Below are 11,712 nucleotides of genomic sequence, written 5' to 3' on the forward strand. Positions count from 1 at the left end.
CTGGAGTTACTGATATAGAACAGCAGCCCTTTGTCAGTGAGCATTGAGGGGTTCTTAGTATGGGATATTCTCCATACAGCGATGGTGCCATAGAGAAGTGGTGGTGTGACACATCTCATCAGGTACCAGCTCAGTCCAGCCCTGGAAACATAAGAACATTTGCTTATCACCTTGGCCATCCTCTGACCAGTGAAAGGGCTTGTTCCAAAATCTCTCCTAAAATCCATAATCCCAAGTAGTCCCATTTGAAACCAATCCTTTCATTTAAACCCTGCCATTTTGTCCTCTTTTAATTATGATCTCACATTTACGCACCATGCTGCATCCCAAAGGATCCCAAAGCACTTTGCAAACTGATTTACAGTCCTCCACCACTGATCGGCAGCTGCCTCTGGGGTGGGACATACCAGCTGTTTTATAACACATACAACACTACACGACAATGGGGGGGTGATGGAGAAGTGTGTAATTAATTGTTGAAGCTGAAATTCAAGAGTTACATTCATTTCTCTTACAAAAAAAACAGGGATCTTTGAAAACTGCAAGTTGGCTTGGTAAGTACATCCCAGGCAAAAGTACATCTCCTGCAGCACAGCGCCCCCTAGCAACACCCTGAGGCTTTGCTTCAGTAGTGAGTTAGAAGGAAAAGCACCACTGCTGAGGCAGCAGCCATACTCCTTGGGGGCTCCTACCCACGCACTGATGATCCGGCTGCAGCCATGTATTTGACTTTTCTGGGCATCATGGATGGAGACCAGGGGATCTCAGACTTTGTCACAATGTGACTGAATCCTCAGAGATTGTCCCATGGACACCTGCTCTCCCTTTAGCATTGACGTGGACTACAACCTCCTCCCAGTACTGCCATGGCAACCATAGCAATCACTTCCATGGGAAAGTAACCTTAGGAAAAGGCCTGGTGGATTTGTAACTGCTTTCTGATCCAGTCTGGCAGCTGGCGACGAGGGGGAGAGCCCGCCCGATGTGCACATCCAGCTGCCCCCCACGCTTGCTGCTTCACCCACCAGTGCTCCCCAGGTCAGGCAACTCTCACTCAAGCATGACAACGGCCTGCTCTTGACTCGCACATTCAGAGCTTTCCCAGTCAATCAGGCAAGTTCTTTCAATGCCCTTTTTACAAGTTAGCCCGTAATCGTTGGCGATGATACAGTGTGTCATTACATCTCCGGACACCACGCAGTAAAATACAAGGCTATAAAAGCCTGTAATTTATAGGATGCTACAGGTAACTCAGAGCTATAAGGCTACACGCACATATCAATAGCTTGGATGTCTTCAGAGCCCTCAGATGTATGTACAGCTTTATCCTGCTTATCCACTTCCCCCAGCTTGTGCTTTATGGGGAGAGATCACACAAGATTTTACAAGAAAAACATTTTTTTAATTAAAATCAGTTCCCAGGCACCTCTGTGCCCCAAGCCCTCCCACGGATTTATTTATCCTTTGTCATATTTCATTCGGCAGACATTTGAGGAAAATCTTCTCAGAGGAGTTATTGTTTTCCTTACCTTACAAGTGTGGTTCTGAGTTATGAACTGTTCGGCCTTGGGGGAGGATGGGAGTGTGGTGAGAGGTTAGTGAGTTGCAGGGGCTGGGACTGAGATATAGCTATGGAGTGACGCTGGGAGTGAAGCAGTCAAGTTCCTAGTCTAACCCTGTGTTTGCAATCCACCTTGCCCCTTCTCGACTCTTCCCAAAAGTTACACACTTCAAAGCTGGTGGGGCTGAAGTAGCGTTCCTTTGCCAAATTTACAGTGGATCTGACAAGCTGTTTCTGAGACACAGTGCTAATAATAAAGAGGAGTAATTCAACCAACCACATAGCCTAGAAACTCTGTTTTATCCTAGTGGCCCTGAAAGGTGCTTGTGCCAAGGAGGAGTTTGTGGAGAGTGTCTGGATTGAATTACTTGGGATTTGCTCACGTTTAAGAATGGCATCAGGACTGCTGTGCTCTTCCCCAAACCCAAAGTGAAGGTCACCCAGGGCAACAGAAACTCCAAGGGGCCTGGCTAATTTTACTACTCACGAAGCTCCCCACATCATTTATGAATTCCATAACGTTAGGAGGGATGGGGAGGGGGTTCCAGGCTGCATATGAAGAGGGTGAACAACAGCAGGGAATGGAAGACTGTCACCACCACTCCTAACCCAGGGGACGCAGCACAGACAAAATGGCTGAGGTTATAATATGAAGTCAAGGCTTTATGAGAGGGGCTGATGCAGACCAAGGGTTTGCCTGGCTGAACAGCTCGAGCTGTAACAGTGAGTGACCAGAACTAGGATGTTCCAAGCCAGCTGTCACTGAGCCACTCTTAAAAAACACAGGAAATTCCCAGCCTAAAAAGCCTGGGGAATCTGAACTTGACTGTAACTATGTATCAGCAATTTAGGGGCACTGAACTTTTCTTAGAGCATCCTAGTTTAAAAACAAATACAAGAAAGAAATGCAACATTGAAGTTACACTGTTTAATGATCGGTCACCCAGACAACCTCAACTCTGCCCTTCTATCCCCATCCAGCCTCCAGCCAGTCCCAAGACAGCCATATGCCTGCATGCCATGCCTCTTTGACACTGAGAATGTGAGCTTCCCACCCCTTCACTGTGCCATAGTCAATACAGGAATGTATTGGGGATGTGCCAGCAGTTCAGCCTGGGACCAGACAGCAACATCTCAGTACTTAGGGCTTGTCTGCACTGAGGAGTGGGTGGCGCAGGGCTGTGCGCACTAATTATTGCGGATAACTATTCCAAAATAGTTACGTCCACATCGCTGGCTATTATCTACTTCTCTCTGGATCAGCCATACACACAGCACTGACTATTTCAAAATAAGCACTCAGCATTCTGGGCAAGTATCCCAGGGTGCTTTGTCCTGCTGCTGTGCTCTTTGCATTCTGGGATTTTTCTTGCAGTGTGTTGTAGGATACCTGCTGGAAGCCAGTGGAATTCTGGGATTCGAGGGTCACAATAGCAAACTCCCATGATTCCTCTCCTCAGATCCCAGGATTCATCTGTCTTGCAAGCCAGCACCATTTTCAAACTGGTATCAGCCAGCATGGAAAGAACACAGCTGCACGCCATGGTCCTGGGACTCATTAATTCATAGAGGTGACTGCCAATGTATTTGTGATCGTGCATCCAAGTGTCTTTGGAAGACAACCAATTTCAACAGAGAAGGAGAAGGAAATTGAGCTGCTACTTATGGATAAATCCTTCCTGGAGCAGCATAATTCCACTCAGCACTGTTTCTGGACTTAGGAAATCAGCGCTGACTAGTGGGAAAGGAGCATGATGCTGACCTGGGATGACAAAGTCCACTTCCCTAGAGATCTGCCCGGAGCTCACTGCAGAGCTGCAGTAGCATCACTTGTCACAGGGGAGTTGCCCCTTTAAGTGATCCAGCTCCGCTGGTGAGGAGTGACGTGCACCCAGGGTGGGCCTAATGAGAGCAGGGCAACAAGTGAGTTAGAGGATAAGCAGTAGTACAGAGGGAATAAAAGAGTTCCACCATGCTATGTATTGGACACCTTCCAACCATTGCTACACACAAGGCTCCCCTGCAACTGCAGACATCTTCAGGGTCCTCAGGCCCAGCCTTCCAAAACTCATGAGTCAGGCCTCAAAATAACCAGGAGGTTGGCTTAAAAGTCATGAGCACTTTAAAAATAACCATTGTTGAGCTCTTTTTATTGGCCTTCTAGGGCTGTTCAAGCCATAGATGAACACGATATGTTGGGGAAGAGTCAACACGGCCTTTGTAAAGGGACATCATGCCTCACAAATCTATTAGAATTATTTTAGGAGGTCAACAAACATGTGGACAGGGTTGATCCAGTGGATATAGTGAACTTGGACTTTCAGACAGCCTTTGACAAGGTCCCTGACCAAAGGCTCGTAAGCAAAATAAGCTGTCATGGGATAAGAGGGAAGGGCCTCTCATGGATCAGTGACTGGTTAAAAGACAGGAAACAAAGGGTAGGAATAAAGGTCAATTTTCACAGTGTAGAGCGGTAAACAGTGGTGTCTCCCAAGGGTCTGTACTGGGACCAGTGCTGTTCAACACATTCATAAGTAATCTGGAAAAAGGGGTAAACACTGAGTGACAAAATTTGCTGGGAAACATAATCCCAACTATACATATAAAATGCTGGGGTCTAAATTAGCTGTTAACATGGAAGAAGATATTTTACAGTCATTGTGCATAGTTTTCTGAAAACATCCGCTCAATGTGCAGTGGCAGTCCAAAAAGCTAACAGAATGTTAGGAGACATTAGAAAATACGAGGAGAGATTAAAAAGAGTGAGACTGTTCAGCTTGGAAAAGAGAGAGACAACTAAGAGGGGATATGATAGAGGTCTATAAAATCATGACTGGTGTGGAGAACATGAATAGGGAAGTGTTATTTATCCCTTCACATAACACAAGAACCGGGGGTTACCCAGTGAAATTAATAGACACCAGATTTAAAATAAACAAAGGGAAGTATTTCTTCACACAACGCACAGTCAACCTGTGGAACTCATTGCCAGAGGATGTTGTGAAGGCCAAAAGTATAACTGGTTTCAAAAAATACATTCCTGGAGGTTAGGTACATCAATGTCTATCAGCCAAGATGGCCAGGGACACAACCCCATGCTGTGGGTGTCCCTAAACTTCTGCCAGATGCCGGAACTGGATGACAGGAGATGGATCACTTGATAAATTGCCCTGTTCTGTTCATTCCCTCTGGGGCACCTGGCATTGGCCACTGTCAGAAGACAGGATACTGGGCTAGATGGACCATTGATCTGATCCAGTATGGCCATTCTTATATTCATTAGGGGTCACATTTTAAATTTTTTCTCTGCAACCAGGCAGGTTAGAACTTTCCTTCCAAGCTTTAATGAAAGCTGAGATTCTCCCATAATAATGTTCCCCCTTTTGACCCAAACAGATAGCCAAATATGTGGGGTCTTGCAGGTTGTTCCCGTTAGGAGGAGAAATTGGGAAGAAGAGTCTGGTTTTTCTTTTGAGGTAATTTTGTTTCTTTGATAAGAATGTGCCAAGTCTTGTTCCCCTGACCACAGGAGGACTCAAACAGTGGTACAGGAGAGAGAGTCCTTGCTCAGATATCCACACCGGCACCCCAATCCAACGCCTCTCTCTAGGCTTCTCCCAGGGCCACACACCAGGCTTCCAGGAGGTGGCTGTTTGGCTTTCTTTCTCCTTCTGTCTTTCTGTGGCTCTCCCCTTATGCTGTGTCTCTCTCCCACACACAGAGAAAAAACAGTTCCACCAATCCACACCCTGACCACTGCATATGAAACCCCTGAGGCCACAAGATTCCCCTTCTGTTCTGGCTTTTCCATGTGCCTGTGTTTGGTGCTAATGCTTCAGCCACTTCTTTACAATGGCTTCTTCACATTTCTGTAAGGCAAAGGCAACATTTACCTCTGACCCAGAACTAGGGTAACCCAACCCGTAACAACAATAGGAGATCATATATACGTTGCTGGGTGGGTGAACCATGGTGGATGTGATTTAAGAAACTTGCAGTTGCAGGAGAAATGCTCACGTGTGCAGTTCCTTACAATGCTCCCAGCAGCCAGGATTCCCGGGCTCCATCCAGAGAGAGCAAGCATGTGTCACACGCAGGGAGAGAGAGCTGGGTCGGGGGAAGACAGGCAGGGTGACCAGATGTCCCGATTTTATAGGGACAGCTGCAATATTTGGGGCTTTTTCTTATATAGGCTCCTATTACACACACACACACACCCCGTCCCAATGGTTTACTTTTGCAGCCTGGCCACCCTAAGACCGGCAGAGCCAGCTAAATCTAAAGCAGTGCGTCCTTTCCCTGTGCCCAATCTGTAAAACTTTATGAAGTCACGGAGGTGCCATATCTCCCATGTCACCTAAGCTGTTGTCATGACAACAGTCACCCAACAGTGAAAAATAATCCACAGGGCAGGTGGAGGCCGTGGATTTTTTACACCTTGGCTCTGGGAATATGAGCTGCTTGTATCAGACCTTTACAAAGGAGATGGGGGGGAAAGACCAGCCTACCAGCATCTCTATAAATTATGCACAGGCTCTGCAAGCAAGCAGCGCGCGCCTGGGAAGACGTAGTGCTTAAGAATTCACTCTGCAGAAACACATGCATAATGCGGCTGCCTCTGCCACGAGCACAATGGGGAGAGCTTTCGCGCTGGGTCCTGACAACATCACAACAAGAAGCTCTCCTGTGCTCCATACCCCCTCCCACCAGCTCTGCATCAAACAGGTTTCCCAGAACTGCAGAGTCAAGCGCTGAGAGACCTGGTACAAGCCTCAGAGACTCATCACAGAGCCCTGGTAGAAATCCTGGACCAAGCTGCAGGTAAATGGCTTGGCATTAACTTCCCCATTCATGGCCTGCATGACAGGAGATCTGTGATGAGTGCTGACTGCCTGGAATTCAGAGACCGCATCCTTAGGGGTAAGGGTACGGCCTAGCAGCACATGAATCCTGCACTGAGCAAATCCCTTTCTCTCTCCATACTTCAGTTCCCCATCGATAAAATGGTGATAATGATACTTACCCAGCTCCTAAGGGGTGAGCGAGGAGAAATCTCTCAGTGGTACAGAGCAATCAGCTCTGGCAGTGCAAACAGGAATTGTGGTGGGGCTGGTCTCTGGCCTGTGTGATACAGGAGGTCAGACTAGATGAGCACAGGGGTCCCTTCTGGCCTTGGAATCTCTGAACCTTGCTCCCTACAGAACTTTGCTGGGGACTGTACTTATTAATCGTCCTCTCTGCTTTCTCTAGCGTATTTCACCCAAAGATCTCAAAGCACTTTGTTGAGTCTAGTGCCCTCTTATGGCCCCACTACTGTAGTGTCTGAGCACCTCACAGTCTTTGCTGTATTTTCCCTCACACACCCTTTGGGCAGTAGTGCAGAGCTATTACGCCCATTTTACGGACAGAGGCAAAGTCATTTGTGCAAGGTCACATAGGAAGTCTGTGGCAGAGCAGGAAATTGAAGCTCAGTCTCCTAAATCCTAAGCTAGTGTCCTAACCACTGGGCCACTCTGTGGAAGCATGGAGCCGAGATTGATCCAAGCGGACAGTCTCAGACACAAGCATGCTTGAGCACAAACAAGAAAGGTATAAACACTTTGAAATGGCAACAGGAGGCCACATTTTAAAACACTCCAAAACCCCCAGAATATCCTGAGAGAAGAAGAGTTGATTTTGCTGCTTTGATTTCCATTTGTCTGGGGGGATAAATTCCAGCTGGGCCCTCATTAGGGGTTACTGAGTCTGCTCACTCAATTTGTTTGGGTTTTTTAACATTCTGCCCATCAGCTGGGCTGGCTCATTACTAATTCAGGAACTGTTCTGTGCCAAAGGCTCTAGCTGCAGCCACTCACAAGAAATCAGCGCAGCATTCGTACACCACGTGCACGCCCCGCCCTGGCTCTGTTATGCTTTGACATTAGAGCAGCAGGACTAGATGAATCAACCTAATCCTCCCAGGCCCATCTGCAGCATTTCTACTAGGGCTGTCAAGCAATTAAAAAAATTAATTACGATTAATTGTGAGATTAAAAAAATTATTTGTGATAAAATGCGCAATTAATCACACTGTTAAAACAATAATAGAATACCATTTATTTAAATATTTTTGGATGTTTTCTACATTTTCAAATACATTGATTTCAATTACAACACAGAATACAAAGTGTACACTGCTCACTTTCTATTTATTTTTTATTACAAGTATTTGCACTGTAAAAAAACAAAAGAAATAGTATTTTTCAATTCACCTAATATAAGCACTGTAGTGCAATCTCTTTATCATGAAAGTTGAACTTACAAATGTAGAATTATGTACAAAAAAAACCTTCATTCAAAAACAAAACAATGTAAAATTTTAGAGCCTGCAAGTCCACTCAGTCCTACTTCTTGTTCAGCCAATCACTCAAACAAGTTTGTTTACATTTGCAGGAGATAATGCTGCCTGCTTCTTGTTTACAATGTCACCTGAACTTGAGAACAGGCGCTCTTATGGCACTGTTGTAGCTGGTATCACAAGATATTTACATGCCAGATGTGCTGAAGATTCACATGTCCCTTCATGCTTCAACCACCAATGCAGAGGACATGTGTCCATGCTGGTGGCAGGTTCTGCTCGATAACAATCCAAAGCAGTGCAGACTGACGCATGTTCATTTTCATTATCTGAGCCAGATGCCACCAGCAGAAGGTTGATTTTCTTTTTTGGTGGTTCGTGTTCTGTAGTTTCCGCATCAGAGTGTTGCTCTTTTAAGACTTCTAAAACATACTCCACACCTCATCCCTCTCAGATTTTGGAAGGCACTTCAGGTTCTTAAACCTTGGATCGAGTACTGTCAGGGCCGGCTCCAGGCACCAGCGCAGCAAGCAGGGGCGGCCAATGGAAAGGGGTGGCATGTCTGGCTCTTCAGCGGCAATTCAGTGGCGGATCCCTCAGTCCCTCTCAGAGGAAAGGACCTGACATATATCCCATGTTTTTTTGTTTGTTTTTCCACCGCTTGGGGCAGCAAAAATGCTGGAGCTGGCCCTGAGTACTGTAGCTATCTTTAGAAATCTCACATTGGTACCTTCTTTGCGTTTTGTCAAATCTGCAGTGAAAGTGTTCTTAAAATGAATAACATGTGCTGGGTCATCATCCGAGACTGCTATAGCATGAAATATATGGCAGAATGCAGGTAATATAGAACCAGGGACATACAATTCTCCCCTCAGGGAGTTCAGTCACAAATTTAATTAACAAATTCTTTTTTTAACGAGCGTCATCAGCATGGAAGCATGTCCTCTGGAATGGTGGCCAAAGCATGAAGGGGCATATGAATGTTTAGCGTATCTGGCATGTAAATACCTTGCAATGCGGGCTACAAAAGTGCCATGCAAATGTCTGTTCTCACTTTCTGGTGACATTGTAAATAAGAAGAGAGCAGCATTATCTCCCATACCTGTAAACAAACTTGTTTGTCTTAGCGATTGGCTGAACGAGAAGTAGGACTGAGTGGACTTGTAGGCTCTGAAGTTTTACATTGTTTTATTTTTGAGTGCAGTCATGTAACAAAAAATAATCTACATTTGTAAGTTGCACTTTCATGACAAAGAGATTGCATTACAGTACTTGTATGAGGTGAATTGAAAAATACTATTTCTTTTGTTTATCATTTTTACAGTGCAAATATTTGTAATCAAAAATAATATACACTTTGATTTCAGTTACAACACAGAATACAATATATATGAAAATGTAGAAAAACATCCAAAATATTTAATACATTTGAATTGATATTCTATTATTGAATAATGCAAATAAAACAGTGCATAATTGTGATTAATTTTTTTGAGTTATAGTGTGAGTTAACTGCGATTTATCGACAGTCCTAATGTCCTCTGCTCCCTTCTCTCTATAGCAGAGAGGAGGAGGTGAGCAGCCCTCAGTGGTGAAAGAACAGGTTAAGGACTATTTAGAAAAGCTGGACATGCACAAGTCCATGGGTCCAGAACTAATGCTTCCAAGGGTGCTGAGGGAGATGGCTGATGTTATTACAGAGCCATTGACTATTATCTTTGAAAATTCGTGGTGATCCAGGGAGGTGACGGACGATTGGAAAAAGGCAAATATAGTGCCCATATTTAAAAAAAAGAAAGAAAGAGAACCCGGGAACTACAGACTTCAGTCTTCAGCAAAATCATGGAGCAGGTCCTCAAGGAATCCATTTAGAAGCACTTGGAGGAGAGGAAGGTGATCAGGAACAGTCAACATGGATTCACCAAGGGCAAGTCATGCCTGACGAACCCGATTGCCTTCTATGATGAGATAACTGGCTCTGTTGATATGGGAAAAGCAGTGGATGTGATATATCTTGACTTTAGCAAAGCTTTTGATACAGTCTCCCACAGTATTCTTGTCAGCAAGTTAAAAAGTATGGATTGGATGAATGGACTATAAGGTGGATAGAAAGTTGGCTAGATTGTCGGGCTCAATTGGTAGTGATCAACGACTCAATGTCCAGTTGGCAGCTGCTATCAAGTGGAGTGCCCCAGGGTTCAATCCTGGGGCCAGTTTTGTTCAACATCTTTATTAATGATTTGGATGATGAGATTAATTGCACCCTCAGCAAACTCGCAGATGACACTAAGCTGGGGGAGAGTAGGGATAGGGTCCAGAGTGACCTAGACAAATTGGAGGATTGGGCCAAAAGAAATCTGATGCGGTTCAACAAGGACAAGTGCAGAGTCCTACACTTAGGAAAAAAGAATCCCATGCACTGGTATAGACTAGGGACCGAGTGGCTAGGCAGCAGTTCTGGAGAAAAGGACCTGGGGTTTACAGTGGACAAGAAGCTGGATATGAGTCAGCAGTGTGCCCGTGTTGCCAACAGCATAGTGGGCTGTATTAGTAGGAGCATTGCCAGCAGATCAAGGGAAGTGATTATTCCCCTCTATTCGGCAATGGTGAGGCCACACCGGGAGTTTTGCATCCAGTTTTGGTTCCCCCACTACAGAACGGATGTGGACAAATTGGAGAGAGTCCAGTTGGACTAGATGACCTCCTGAGGTCCCTTCCAAATATTTTGTGATTCTAGATTCTCGCGCGCGCTCTTTGAATTGGTGTCAAACTCCCCAGTGCATGGTGAGCGTGTTCCCAAGCAAGCCAAATGACTTCCTGCCCCTCTAAATAATCTGGTTGGGGTGTAAGGGTGAATGAGGGCATGACAGCTGTGTTGTGTGGTCATCGGCTTCTTCTACGACTGCTCAGGCCAGGATTTAGGGAGATCCTTCGTGGTTCTATGAGGCAGCACTACCTGTGAGATGGTGGCTAGAGAGCCAGAGAAACCCAGGCTCTGTGTGCACCCCACAGCCTCAGGAAAGAATCCCCAGGGGAATGGATGGGGCCTTACGGCGGTACCTGAATAGAAGCACACTGTGAGCTTGGAAGAATGAGCCTGCTCCTATTTCCTTCTGCCCTTAGCTCTGTAGGAACTGAGCACCGTCCAGCCATGCATTAAGCAATGGGGAAGAGCAGCTGGCCTGTTGTAGTCTCTCTCTCAGCAGGGGAGGATGGGGTGTGTAGTGTAGTGCTTTGTTTTGGTAGGGGGTTGTAAACACATACACATTGCTGTGTGTGTTAGTGAAGGCAGGTTGGAGATGTGCTCCTTGCACACGTGCCATGTGGTGTGGGCTGGGCCTTCATTGCACAGTCTGGGACCAGCCCCAAGAAAGCTCTGGCTCCTGCACACATGAGCTTGACCCTTATGGTAGAGAGTCCTATGGTGCCAGGGGTTGCTGACCCTAGGGTTACCATATTTCAGCAAGCAAAAAAGAGGACGGGAGGAGCCCCGCCCTAGCCCCGCCCTAGCCCCGCCCCTGCCCCTCCCACTTCCCGCCCCCCCAGAACCCACAACCCTCCCCCCGTTCCTTGTCCCCTGACTGCCCCCTCCTGGGACCCCTGCCCCTAACTGCCCCCCAGGACTCCTCCCCCTACCTAAGTCTCCCCTGCCTCTTGTCCCCTGACTGCCCCAACCCTTATCCACAGCCCCACCCCCACACAGACCCCTGGGATTCCCACGCCCCATCCAACCACTCTCCACCCCGACAGCCCCCCCAGAACTCCCAACCCATCTAAACCCCTCTGCTCCCTGTCCCCTGACTGCTCCGATCCC

This window comes from Trachemys scripta, chromosome 15, assembly GCF_013100865.1.
Source record: "Trachemys scripta elegans isolate TJP31775 chromosome 15, CAS_Tse_1.0, whole genome shotgun sequence".
Lineage (NCBI taxonomy): Eukaryota > Metazoa > Chordata > Testudines > Emydidae > Trachemys > Trachemys scripta.